At 43.5% G+C, this 14122-nt stretch overlaps 1 protein-coding gene across 5 annotated transcripts in view; it reads left to right on the top strand.

The window, feature by feature from the left end:
• LOC126162492 (serine/threonine-protein phosphatase 6 regulatory ankyrin repeat subunit A) overlaps nt 1-14122 on the top strand; it is a 187173-nt gene that overhangs the window by 66598 nt on the left and 106453 nt on the right. The window lies entirely within an intron of this gene.

Genomic DNA, 14122 nt, shown 5'->3' with positions numbered 1-14122 from the left:
CAAGCCTCTCTGCCATGCCATTGGAGGAAGGGTGGAAAGGCAGGCTACAGTCATGTTTGATACAGTTGGCCTGACAGAAGTCGTGGAAGGAGGATGCCGTAAATTGGGGGCCATTATCGGAGACCAATGTGTGAGGCAGGCCCTCAATGGTGAGAACCTGGACCAGGGCCATGAGTGTGGCCTCAGTGGTGGTGGACATCATGTGGACGACATATGGGTATTTGGAGTAGGCATGGACCCCAAAAACGCACCTGCAAAATTGAGATGGATGCAATCCCAGGTTCTACGAGGCGCAGGCCAGGTTACAAATGACTGAGGGGGGCTTGCCTGGTGACGCGCACACACACTGCACCCGCGGACCAGGCGGTCAATATCGCCATCAATGCCAGGCCAATACACATGCAGTGAGCCAAAATGTTCATGCGGGAAATATCCTAGTGCCCACGGTGTAACAAACTGAGCACTTGATGCCGCAAATCTGGAGGAATGACTGCTCGATGGGCAACCAACTCCGTGGCCAACAGAAGGACATCATTGACCATGGAGAGCCTGTGGGACAGTTGGTGCCAGGGGCTGAAGTCAGTCTGCAACCGACAAGTAATATAGGAGGCCACCCATGGACCACGTAGTGTAGAACCTGCTGCAAGATAGGATCTCGGCATGTAGCCTTGGCAATGTAAGCAGACATAAGAGGCAGACCATCCAGTGCATCCCAGCGGGCGGAATCAGTCTGAAAGTAGAGGACCTTCTGTTGGTCATACGCAGGATTGGGACCTGCTGGGAGACATAACAAAGTATTTGTGTTAGCATGGTGGGCGGTGGGTTATACCGGATGGTGTAAGCATAATTCCGTAAAAATAATGCCCAGCACTGGAGACGTTGAACCATCCGCTCGGGAAGGTGGGAGTGGACTCTGAAAGGCGTAACCAAGGGTTTATGGTCTGTCAGGAGGGTAAACTTTACCCCAAAGACATTGGTGTGAAATTCTGGGACATCAAACACTATCGCCAGGGCCTCCTTTCCAATCTGGGAGTAGTTCTGTTGTGCCTGGGTCAACGTCTTAGATGCATAAACAACGGGCTGTTCTGAGCCATCGGCATTCCGATGCACAAGGATGGTCCCAATGCCGTATGCCAACGCATCAGCCGCCAAACCAAGGGGCGGTCCAGAGGGAAGGGAGTAAGGCAAGGGGCGGACTTCAGTATTGCTGTTAAACAAAGAAAAGCCTTGTCATAGACAAGAGTCCAATCAAAAGGTAACACTTTGCAAAGCATGTGATTGAAGGGTTGAGCAATGGAGGCAGCCTGGGGTAAGAACTGTAAGAAATAAGTAACCTTGCCCAAAAAACACCTGAAGTTCAGATAAGTCCTTGGGACGAGAAAGGGCCTCAAAGGCCGCGACGTTACGACCCAAAGGGCGAGTGTCATCTTTGCTAAGACAGTGGCCTAAGTATTCCACTTCTGGTTGAAAAAGCAGAACTTGTCTAGCCAACAGCATAAACCTGCAGATTGCAGAGCATGAAATAAGGTGCTGAGGTTTTGCAAATGTTCCTGGCAGTAATGCCCAGTGACCAAGATGTCATCCACATAATTCACACAGGCGGGGATAGACTGCATAAGCTGCTCCAGGAACTGCTGGAAAATGGTCAGTGCTGAAGAGACACCAAACGGAAGGTGCTTATACTTGTATAATCCGAAAGGCGTGTTGATGACCAAGATATTCTGGGAATCGGTATCCAAGGGTAACTGATGATATGCCTCAGCCAGGTTGATCTTTGAAAAGTACTCTCCCCCGGCAAGCTTGGTGAGAAGGTCTTCCTGTCGGGAATGGTGTAAGTGTCTATGAGGGACTGAGCATTGACAGTAGCACCGAAGTCCCCAAACAGCTGAAATGCCCCACTGGGTTTCCATATGACCACCAATGGTGTCACCCAGGCACTGTATGTCACAGGCTCCAGAGCGCCAGCAGCCTGGAGCCGATCAAGTTCCCACTTGACTGCTGGCCGTAAGGCCACGGGAAGGGATCTGGCTCAGAAAAAGCGAGGCTGCATATCCGGCCAAAGTGTGATGTGTACCTGAAATTGCGAAGCACATCCAAGATCCGTTGCAAACAACGATGCAAAAGCTGAGCACAGATCGTCCAAGTACTGAAAAGAAACAGCCATGGAAATGACCTTATCTTCGTCGGTATTGAAAAGCCAAACAGTGGGAATGCATCCAGGCCAAAAATATTCGAAGCTGATGGGTAGTCGATGACAAATAGGGTAAGGAGCCGGAGAACATGTTTGTACATCATATGGATAACGAAGTGCCCATGAAGGGGAGTGGAACCGTGACCATAGGCAACCAAACGCTGAGAGGGATGTGACAATTCAGGAGAGCCCAGTCAGGCATATGTCGCCATATTAATCAGGGAGATGGTGGCCCCAATGTCGAACAGAAAACTGACATCCTCAGTGAAAAGGTGGAGCATGAGGAAAAGCTTCTGTGCTCATGGGTCATCCAGTGGGACAACCAATTCCAGAGCATGTACGGTATCTTAAGGCCCAGGAGGGGCAGGACTAGAGCGATTCGAGCGACTACAACAAACTGATCACATGTGGCCCTCCTTGTCACACAGTGTGCACATTTTCCAGTGGTGGGGACAATCAGCTCGAGAATGTGTGGTAAAGCGCTGTGGGCAAGATGGAAGTGGGCCGCGCGACCAGCAATGAGGAGTGACTGGAGGTGCTGATGCTATAGAAACCTTGTACAAAGAGGAGTCCTGATGACGCTGGCCTCTAGTGGCTGGGCCATGGCGATGTCGCAAGGGCAGAACCCGCCGAGACGCATCGATTGCCGCCACTTGTGGCCGTGCCAAGAGACACTCGTTAGCCGCCTGAGCAATCTCAAATGAGGGGACAATGTGGAGAATCTCTTCCAAGGAGGGGTTATTGAGCTTCAACGCCGCAGTGCGGACCTCGGGATCGGGAGCCAGCTGAACCACCACATCCCGGATCAGGGAGTCCGCATATGAAATCCTTACGTTGCTGATTGGCGCACGTAAAATCATATCGACAACTGAGACCTTGCAAGTCCGTGACCCAGGAATGATACGATTGACCAGGCTGTTTATGGTACTGATGGAACTCCAGCTGAGAGGCGACCACATGGTAGCTTTGTGAATAATAGTTTGTCAGCAAAAGGTATATCTCCTGAAAAGAGAGAGCTACAGGATCAGACAATGGTGCCAACTTGCGGAGAAGAAAGAACGTGTCTGGAGAGGCCCAAGACAAAAACAACGACCACTGCAACGAGTCATCTGTCACTTGAAAAGCTGTGAAATGTTGTTTCAGCCAATGTACATATGTTTCCCAGTCTTCTTTAGCATCATTAAATGGGGGGAATGGCAGCGGACATGGGAAAGCATCGGACACCCGAGAACTCAGAAGGTGTTTTGGTAGTGCGTCCCTTGCATCAACTTTGTCCTTTAGCATCTGCTGTAAGATGTCTAACTGGAGCTGCTGCTGCTACAAGAGCTACTGCTGTTGCTTCAGAAGGCAGACCAACTTGATCTCCATGCTAACGACTACCACTGTTTACCTCATCGCCAAAATGTTGCGACTGGAACGTCGCTATTGGCCGTTGGAACCATGTGGTCCACAGTGGCACCCTCACATTATACACAGGCCAGGAGCAGGCGCAGCCATGGCTTATGGCACAACGGCTGCAGAGACCTCTAGTGGTAATCGAGGTCTGGCGCGGATTCAAAACCTGCGGCACTTGGTACCAGATCTTACACCTTGGTATTTTGCAGGTCATGACTCATGGGACATATTTGGAGAATGAGAAGCATAGGGTTTTGGGATTTTGCATAAGTTGGGTTGATAGTGGAATGCCATTGCAGGAGGAATGAGAAGTTTGTGCTAAGAATATTTGCCATTTCAAGGCAAGAGAAAAAGTTTTTGAAGACCTCACAGAGAACATGTTGTAGCTGCTCTTGTTACGAGAGATGTTGAGTGATGAAAGGGACCTTTATTTGTGAATAGTCAGCTGGTTTGAAAGGAGTCTTAGGTATTTGTGGGGAGGATGTTGTAACAAGAACACTCATTCTGCTAGTATCACCTGAAGATGACAGCAAGGCACACTATTGAAATATTGTTTCATCAATGACTGCACACAGATAGGCTACCAAGAATGACACAGACAGTTGATTGACAGGGAAAACTTAAGACCACACATTTCACATGGATGAAATTAAAAATCTCTCATTGTTTTAGCAAAGCCTGCATTGCTTCGCAATTGATGGGAATTGAATATTCATCCTAATCTGCTTCTTCTCCCTCTCTCTATTGCTCTTCTCCTCCACCCTCCTCCCATTATCCATCTTTCCTTGAATTTGCGTGAATTGAAACAAAACAATTGCAGTAAGATCATGAAGTTATTGACATGAGATAAATCGAAATTCATTGTTTTGACGATAATTTCTTGGTGTTCTTAATGCGTTCATTGCAACGCTTGCTGGTGAACAATAGTTTTCATCTTTCTGTCCAGAGAGGAAATGAATAGTGCTAGTGGTTTAGTGACTCTCGAGCACACTACGTATAACTGCTCATGTGAAAAACACAGCAATTCAAGGTTTATTCCACACATTTTCAATGATTGAACGTACAATTTATTAACCATCATTACAAATTCAAGGCAAACATGAAACTGAACATGCTTAAATTGAAGCAGCAAGTCATTTGGAATTAGTGATATTCTTGGAATCAGAATGCGATCATCTTTGAACTCTGCCAGGATTATTATTTCTTCAGTTATGTTGTTCGTCAGCTTCTTAACAGTGAGTCTTGTTCCATTGCACAGCTTTGGTTGGTTCAGATTGTGTAACATGATTATCACTGAGCTGACCTTGAGCAGAAAATTGTGCAGTGGCATTCCTTGCAAATTCAATAATTTAGGAATTCAGTTGGACAGTTGATGACTTCATCTGCATCAGTAATGGAATTGATCAAATTAAATGAATATAATTGGCCAGCAATTTGACTTTGAACTTCTATGTTCAAATGGTCTACATCCTTTTTTTCAATGCCAAAATTGCTCATTCACTCAATCAAACATGGATTTTCTAATTTGCAGCAATATTCAGGAACAATTTCATGATAAGTTCTTCTTTCAAAGTTATGAATTGACAAAAAATAGGTGGAAATGAAGTGAGGCCAATGGAAGCTTCAGCCAGAATTTTTCATTTCCATTGTCTAATAATTGCTGGAAAACACTTGCTTCCATTCATAATTTTGTAATGCAACTCTCATATTCATCATTAACACACAGTCATTGACTTCAAGCAAGTGTTTATTTCATCAGAAGCTGTTGAAATTCAGAAAATTGGTGAAAATTGCCAGCCAGCAGAATCATTGTACCTCCTGAGAGGTCCAGATTATTTCACAGATCTCACAATGTTCGATTGAGTGCCCCCAGTGCTCATTTGTGCGTCATAGTACAGTCACCCCAAATTACTATTTTGCGATTCTGTAGTAATTTTGTCATTGCTGAATTTTTGGCAATGTTGCCTGTTGGTCCATATGTTATTTGCTAATTCAGTGGTAGTTTGAACACAGAATGAGCTGTTCGTCCTCCTCCTAACAATGTGTCATTGATCCCAGATGATGCTACAGCCTGTGATATTTGACTTTGTGCACATATCAAAGCTAAAATCAGTGAAATTAGGAATGTTTTATCAGTTCCACCAGGTACATTGAGGAAGAAAATTCCTTTGTATGTGTCATTGACTACTGCATCAGCCTGTCATATGCATTTTTCTGCTACTGATTCAAAAGTAGGACCTATGTTTGCACTGATTGGCTTAAAGCATCTCAATCATATTGCCATTCTCGTTCAGTTTCTAGACTGAATGCATTTTGCATGGGGCAGTTCAGCACTAGCATTGTTAATTCATGCAGCATCTTGCCAGAGAGCATCAGGCACAAATCCTCTGTAGAAATCAGCATGTCATTGAAGATCTCTTTGCAGAATTCAAGCTTGGGATTCACGATTCTTGTGTGCACTTGATGCAGAATGTCTTTGGGCATATTGTCTTTGTGCTTATTCCACAAGTAAAGTGGATTTGATGGAAAACATGTTGAATTGTTGATGGCAAAAAGTGCTTGAATTTGATGCGCAGCAGGCAAAGTAACAGCATCAGTGAGTATATAATCCCAATGAATGTCATCCTCGAGCAAATGAAAAGACTGACAGGCTTCCCAGTTACTGTGTGCAACTCACCATTGACAGTTCATAAAAATCCAAATGAAGTTGGTTCACAAAAATTAACCAATGACAAACATGGGTAAAAACTTATGTCGGTACTTGGATGAAATGTGTAAATGCGGGCTGGCCGATGTGGCCGAGCGGTTCTAGGCGATTCAGTCTTGAACCGCACGACTGCAACGGTCACAGGTCCGAATCCTGCCTTGGGCATGGATGTGTGTGATGTCCTTAGGTTAGTTAGGTTTAAGTAGTTCTAAGTTCTAGGGGACAGATGACCTCAGATGTTAAGTCCCATGGTGCTCAGAGCCATTAGAACCATTTTGTGTAAATGCACCCCAGCACATCAGTTGAATATACATTCATGTGTCCAGTAACAGGCTTCCCATGTTTGCATCATTTGAATTTTTTTGGTGTTGCATCCCATGTGAAACATCTTGACATCTCCAAGTAAAGCAGTATTACTGCAAATGGATGCTTGTCAGCATTGTCACTGGTCGTCATTCAGGTCTCTGACTGCATGTGCTGCTGTGAAGTAAACTCTTTGTTCCTCCTCCAGATGCACAGTTAAATGGACCACAGTGTGGTAATGTCCATGTATGGAGAATGAAAAGATTCTCCAAACTTCCTCATTGCTGCTGACATAAATTTACATTTAATATTGCAAAACTTCATCATTGGAATCAGGAGCTGCAATACAAAACCCAGCCACATTGCATCCTTTTGTGACGTACTTGCAAACATATTTGGTGGACTTGACAGAATTTGATTTTCCTTCAAGCACAGTCTATGCTCTTTGTCAGTCTCGTGGACTTAGTGATCATGTAGTTGGCCAGTGTTACCCACATGCCACCCAATATTTCAGTGCCCCAATGGTGCCATTTTTTTCCAAAGAAATCAACACGAACTGAAATCAATTAAATGTTTACAACACATCAATTACCATGAACTGACATCCTTTCAGTCTTTGCTATCAATGCACCAAAGATATGATCACCAATGATAACACACTGAAATATCACTTTCAGTTGTATTCTTTTTTGCAAAATATCAACATGTGATGTTGAATTTTTTATGTTATGAAAACGTGTGACAGCAGAACTGTCAAACCGACCATAACATTTCTTTCATTTAGATTTTCAAACAAATATACCATCCAAATTTCTGACTTTTTCAGTGGATTTTCCAAAAATTTTCTTTCATAAAAACTTTGCCTTGAAAATTACGAACTCACCAAAAAGAAATCAGTCAAGCCATTCACAAGTATTGATCTTTCATACATGCAATAATTGATTTTTATGTATAGATTGTAATTCTTTTTTAAAAGGTTAACCCATTCCATATGTTAGCAACCCTGCTGTTATTGGGAGTCAACTGAACCTCTAATAAAATAAAAATTATAGGGTTGATATTAAGGATCTTATATTCCATGTAGTTTGGTACATGAACATGAGTCAGATTTGTGTTTGTTTTAAATAAATACTTAGTAAATTATGGCAACAATAAAACTTTTGAAAGATAATTGAACATTGCACTACAATTTCTGAACTGTGATTAATATTGTCACTTAGAAGAAGGTGTAATTAGATGAATGATGAACACTAACTTCACTTAATGAAGGTTTATTCAGCACTTGCACATACAAGAGCGCAGAGCAAACTGCCTCCAGCCAGAACATGATTCTTGACATTTGTGGATACTTCTAGAATGTACTCGAACTGAATATAGAAATTAAAATTTTACAGTTCAGGTGAGTTTTGAACTCGTGACCCTCCTTGCAACAGACTAGTATCATAACCACTACACCACAGTGACTGTGCTACTCAGCTTCTTCTGTAACATTGCTCCCTCCTTAAGAGAACAGCGTCTTGCTGTTGTGTCCTCCTAGTCCAGGAACGAGTCATCGGTCCTGCATACTCTGACTCCCGATGACTGATGTTCGCCCTGGCCGTGATCTTCTTAGAACTTCCTTTGGCACTACGCTCTTCATCACCTTTCCGCTTGTCTCCTGTCGCTGCAGATTCGAATTTACTGTGGGTTGCAGGATCCTTATAAGGCTTCATTTGAAGGACGTGGATCATATCTCTGATCATTTGTCGTCTTGTGCCAGGGTCGAAATCTTCCAACTTCGTAAGTGATGTCAGACAACTGTCTTACAACCTTATAAGGTCCAAAGTAGCACATGACCTTCTCAGAGAGAGCAGAACAAAAGGAAGATCCAGACGAGGTCACCAGGCTGGTAGACAACAGGGCGGTCACGTCATACCTTCGGCGATCATTTTCTTGATTCTGCAGTGTGTGGAGTCGAGGTAATTGCTGAGCTTCCTCAGCTCTGATTAACACCTGGCTGATGTAGTCGTTGTCCACGTCATCAGTATGTAACTGAAACACAGTGTCCATCGTTGTTGTTGCCTCACGCCCATGCACCAGGAAAAATGGTGTAAATCCTGTGGTGTCTTGTTTGGCGGTGTTGTAGGCAAATTTCATGAAAGGTAGCACCTCATCCCAGTTTCTCTGCTCAACATTGATGAACATTGATAGCTTGTTGACCAAGGTCTTATTAAGGCATTCAGTAAGACCGTTAGTTTGCAGATGGTAGGCAGTCATCATGTAATGAGTGATGTTGCACCGATGGTTTATCTCTGTCACAAGATTCGATTGAAAAACTTTCCCCCGATCCGTAATTAATGACCTTGGGGCACCGTGTCTTAAGACAATGTCTTGTACGATGAATTTGGCGACCTCAAATGCTTCGGCTGTTTCCACGGCTTTTGTAATGGCATAGCATGTCAGATAATCAGTGAAAACAATAATCCATCTATTGCCACTAGCATATGTTGGAAATCGTCCAAGGAGGTTAATCCCAACACACTGGAATGGCGTTTCGGATGGTGGAATTGGTATGAGTCGGCCAGGTGGTTTCTGAGGAACTGTTTTTTTCCTCTGGCACTCTCGACAGTGCAACACATAGTGACGAACACTCCTAAATAAACCTGGCCAGAAAAATCTCTTGTGGATTCTATTGTATGTCTTAATAAATCCTAAATTTCCAGCCTCAGGTGTGTCATGGAATTTCTGGAGAACATCTAAGCTCATGTATTTAAGAATCACTGGTAGCCACCTCTTTCCAAACGGATCAAAGTTTTTCTTGCAAAGTAATCCATTAACTATCTTAAATTGTCCTTTCACATCCTCTGACCAATTTAAGGCAAGCATAATTTGAGATATCTTGCCGGCCTTCTTCTGCTCAGCAGAGAGATCCTGGAGTGCTGCGAGACAGTCACTATCTTCATCAAAGTCTTGATGGTCTTGCTCAGGGTTTCTTGAGAGACAGTCGGCATCTTTGTGGTTTCTTCCACTTTTCTGCACTATGGTAATGTCATACTGTTGAAGACGTAGTGACCACCTGGGAAGTCATCCTGTTGGATCTTTAAGACCTGTCAGCCAACAAAGTGAATGATGGTTTGTAACAACTGTGATTGGCCTTCCATAGAGATACTGGCAAAATCTGTACATGGCGCAGATCGCAGCAAGACATTCTCTTTCTGTAGTTGAGTAGTTTCTCTCAGCTTTTGTAAGTGTCTTAGAAGCATAGGCTGTAATCTTCTCATATCCATCTGAAATTTGCACCAGAACAGCACCGATCCCATACCCACTGGCATCTGTGTGTAGTTTTGTAGGTGCTTTCTCATCATACAGACCAAGTACAGGGTCAGTCGTCAGAGCTTTTCGCAGCACATCGAAAGAATGTTGTTGAGTACCACCCCAGATAAATTTAGCATTGGCTTTTACAATTCTTGGAGTGGCCTGGCTTTGATACAAAAGTCTTTGATAAAACAATGGCAATAAGAACATAATCTGAGGAAGCTTCTCATATCTCTAATACTTTTAGGAATAGGAAATTTCGTTATAGATCTCACCTTTTCTTGGTCTGGCCACACACACCTTCGTTTGACATAAGGTGTCCAGGTATTTTGATTTCTTTTGCTCCAAAGAGACACTTTCTTGGATTAAGTTTCAGTCCGCCTTGTTGGAGACACTTAAGAATGGCCCTCAGTCATTAATGTGTTCATCAAATGTCTTTGAGAACACTATACTGTCATCTAAGTAACAAAGACACATCATCCACTTCAGGTATTTTAGAATATTATCCATCATCTGTTCAAAAGTTGTTGGTGCATTACACAAACCAAACGGCATTACCTTAAACTCATAGAGGCCCTCAGGGGTGATGAATACAGTTTTCTCACCATCAACCTCATCTACTTCGATCTGCCAGTATCCCAAGTACATGTCCATGGTTGAGAAAAACTTAGCCCCCTTCAGACAACCGAGTGTATTGTCAAATCGTGGAAGAGGGTAAACATCCTTTTTAGTTATGTCGTCCTGTAATAAACACAAAAGCGCCAACTGCCATCTTTCGTCCTGATGAGAACCACTGATGAGACCATGGGCTCTGCGAAGGCTGTATGATGTCATTCTTCATCATTTTCTCTACCTCATGGTGAATTATTCGACGCTCTGTTGCTGACACACGGTATTCTCTCTAGCTTATTGGTTGATGGTCTCCAGTGCTAATCCAGTGCTTCACCGTTGATTTGTCTTATTTGCTCTTCACCTGTGGATTGAAGCATTCAGATAATTCTTGAGGAATGGCGAGTAGCTTGTTCTGTTGTTCCTTAGTGAGATCTGGTGATAGTCGAGCTAGAAGATCTTGTCTCATAGTGGTAGCGCTAGTTTCACCCACAGACTCGACATTGGAGATTTCTATGACATTCAGCTGTTCTGCTATTAACAGCTCAGCATTTGCAATGCACATGCATCTTGGAAGGATCTGCAGTTCTCGGCGACAGTTAACTATCCACAATTCACAGAATATGTTCTTAAAAGAGACAACAGAGGCTGGGATAACCAAGTTATTCTTCAGTGGTGTGCTTCTCTTACATTCCACTACAAGATCCATGGGTTGATGCATGGCATGACACATGACAGTTACCTTTCTTACACTGACTTCAGGAATGGTCACTTCATCCAGCACACATAGTCTCCACACACTCGGATGTGCATCTTCCTGTCCACAGTATCTCATCTCTTTTAGCATAATCTTCGAGCGACCACAGTCTATAATTGCCTGAGAAGCTTTCAAAAAGTCCCATCCGAGAATGACGTCATGACTACACTTGTGTAAGATGATGAATTCTAAGGGCTGTGTATGGCCACTTATACCCACATGAATGACACATCTTCCTGTAGGTTTTACATATTTCCCATTGGCCACCTTCAGCAGAGATGTTTTGTTGTCGACAAATACGGTTTTGTGCAACTGGTGATGGTACTTCACCTAAATGACTGAATATGATGCTCCAGAGTCCATAAGAGCTTGGGCTGGTCAGCCATCCATGAGGATATCGATGTAGTTTCCTATCACTTTTGTAGTGATCAATGGTGGAGGATGTTTCTCTTTGGCGGCCTCACCTCCAAGGAAGGTCGCACCCTTTATTTTTCCAGGTTGCAGCGGGTAGGTGATCAGCTGGAGCTTCTAAAGGGTGATGGAGACCTTGATCGGCGTGTTGGGAAGTGTCCTCTCCAGCGGCTAGCTTGTGGCAGTGGTGACCTACGTCTTGCTGCACCCACAACTTCTTGTTCATCTTTGTCGTCCCAGAGTTGGTGTCAGCTAATATCAGTCTGCTGTCTTCCAGCGCGGGTGTCGTCAAATATCCACCACCTTATCGACAATAGTGCACCACATGTCCTGGTCATCCGCAGTGGTTATCCTGGGTCCTCCAGACGTCAGTCTTCCTTGATGCCCAAACAGGTTCCACATGCGCATTGTAGGAACGTAACTTCACCTGGGTTTCAATTTTTTCACCATTTTAAAGGGAAATGAAGGATGAGAGATTGGGTTCAATGTCTGTTCCACTTCCTCCCATATGATCTCTTGAAGCATCTTGGTTTTTTGCTCACCATGCAATCCAAGTGCCTTCTGAACTTTCTCTCTCACTATCTGATGAAGAACACTTGTGAAATCTGTTGCTTCCTCCATCACAGACATCAATACGATGTTTGGAAGCTGCTCAGACTTCTTGCATGTAATTCTTTTTTGATGCATTGTCTCGATATACTGGCACCATTTTATGAAGTCGTCTGCTGTCGAAACCTCCTTCAGGAGAAGGACTTGATACATGTTCTCAGCAACATCCTTCATGTGATGTGCAACCTTATCTTCCTCCTCCTTTCGAGGGTCCACTATTTTACAGAGATCCAAGATGTCTTGAATGTAGGATGCTGTAGTTTCTCCTGGATGCTGTGTCGTGCACTTAAATTTATCTTTAGCCTTGCAATTCTGTCATTGTGTATCGCCAAAATACTTGTGCAGTTCTGCCTGGAATACTTCCCAGCTTGTGAACTTCTCCTTGTTGTTCTCATACCATTGCTTGGCAGTGCCTTCCAAGTAGAAAAATACGTTAGCCAAACAGAAGGTGTCATCCCATTTGGCTACACACTCATATACCTTCAGCCACTTGTTTGGATCTTGGCCATCATCATCAGAGCATCCGGAAGGATGTCTCATGTGGTGGAACACAGTTGCTGTCATCATAATGTCCTCTTCTCCTTCTGTCTCCAATAGATTGCGTTCTGTTGAATATGGCTCGAAGGTTTCTCACCATGTAAATGGCGGCTCTGTCGTGGCCTGATGGGAGCTACTGTGTCGTCGATAATGTGCACTATCACAAGTTCCAATACCCAACGTCTCCACCAGAATGTCATGTAGAAGAAGGTGTAATTAGATGAATGACGAACACTGACTTCACTTAATGAAAGTTTGTTCAGCACTTGCACATACAAGAGCATGGAGCGAACTGCCTCCTGTCAGAACACATACGGTATATATACAGTTACAGAACATTCTAGTACAATGATTCTTGACATTTGTGGATACTTCTGGAATGTACTCGAACTGAATATAGAAATTAAAATTTTACAGTTCAGACGAGTTTTGAACTCACGACACTTCATGCAACAGTCTAGTATCATAATCACTACACCATGGTGATGGTGCTACTCAGCTTCTTCTGCGACAATTTGATATTAGAATAGCAAAAGGCGTACAAAACATTACTGGAATAGTGAGATTCACCACAACCATAAATGAACTGAGAGCAAGAAAGAAAGGTTGATCTGAAACTTAGATGATTCTGTAGAACACACGGAATCAGTATATGGAGGAAGGGAGGGGGGTCAAGTCATAAACCCAAATCCTTATTTTGAAATTGACCAGCTTTCTAAATTGAAAAGTTCTCCAGTTTAAATACCTTGGATCACGTTTCAACAGTAAAAATATCATAACAATGGATATAAATGAAAGAATAGCCTCAGGGTCAAGATGTCTGTATACACTAAGCAACCCACACAAAAGTAAAGCTTTGTCAATCAACACAAAGATGAAGATATACAACACTATCGTCTGCCCCATAGTACTGTATGGTTCAGAAAGCTGGATGCTTACAAAGAATGAAAGAGAAAAACTTAATGTTTTCGAAAGAAAAGTAGTGAGAAAAATCTGGGGTCCTGTGTTGGAGAATGTTGTATGGAAAATTCGAAAGCAGCCCACTATCATCCAGAAATTAGAAAGTAGGAGACTGCAATGGGCTGGACATGTGGCTCAAATGGAAAACAACAGAATCACCAAGAAAGCATTTGAAGGAACTCTCCAGGCAACAAGACCATTGGGCCGAGCCTGTGCAAGGTGGAAAGATGACATAGAGAAGGACATTAGGAATTTCCGCAGGGTGGCGAGAGGTTGTGAGAGATAGAAGGCGGTGGAAGCAGATCAGTGATGCAGCACGTGGTCAACAGGGCCTGTGACCACTGAGAAG

Source organism: Schistocerca cancellata, chromosome 2, assembly GCF_023864275.1.
Source record: "Schistocerca cancellata isolate TAMUIC-IGC-003103 chromosome 2, iqSchCanc2.1, whole genome shotgun sequence".
Classification (NCBI taxonomy): domain Eukaryota; kingdom Metazoa; phylum Arthropoda; class Insecta; order Orthoptera; family Acrididae; genus Schistocerca; species Schistocerca cancellata.
This window is presented reverse-complemented; position numbering and strand designations above follow the sequence as displayed.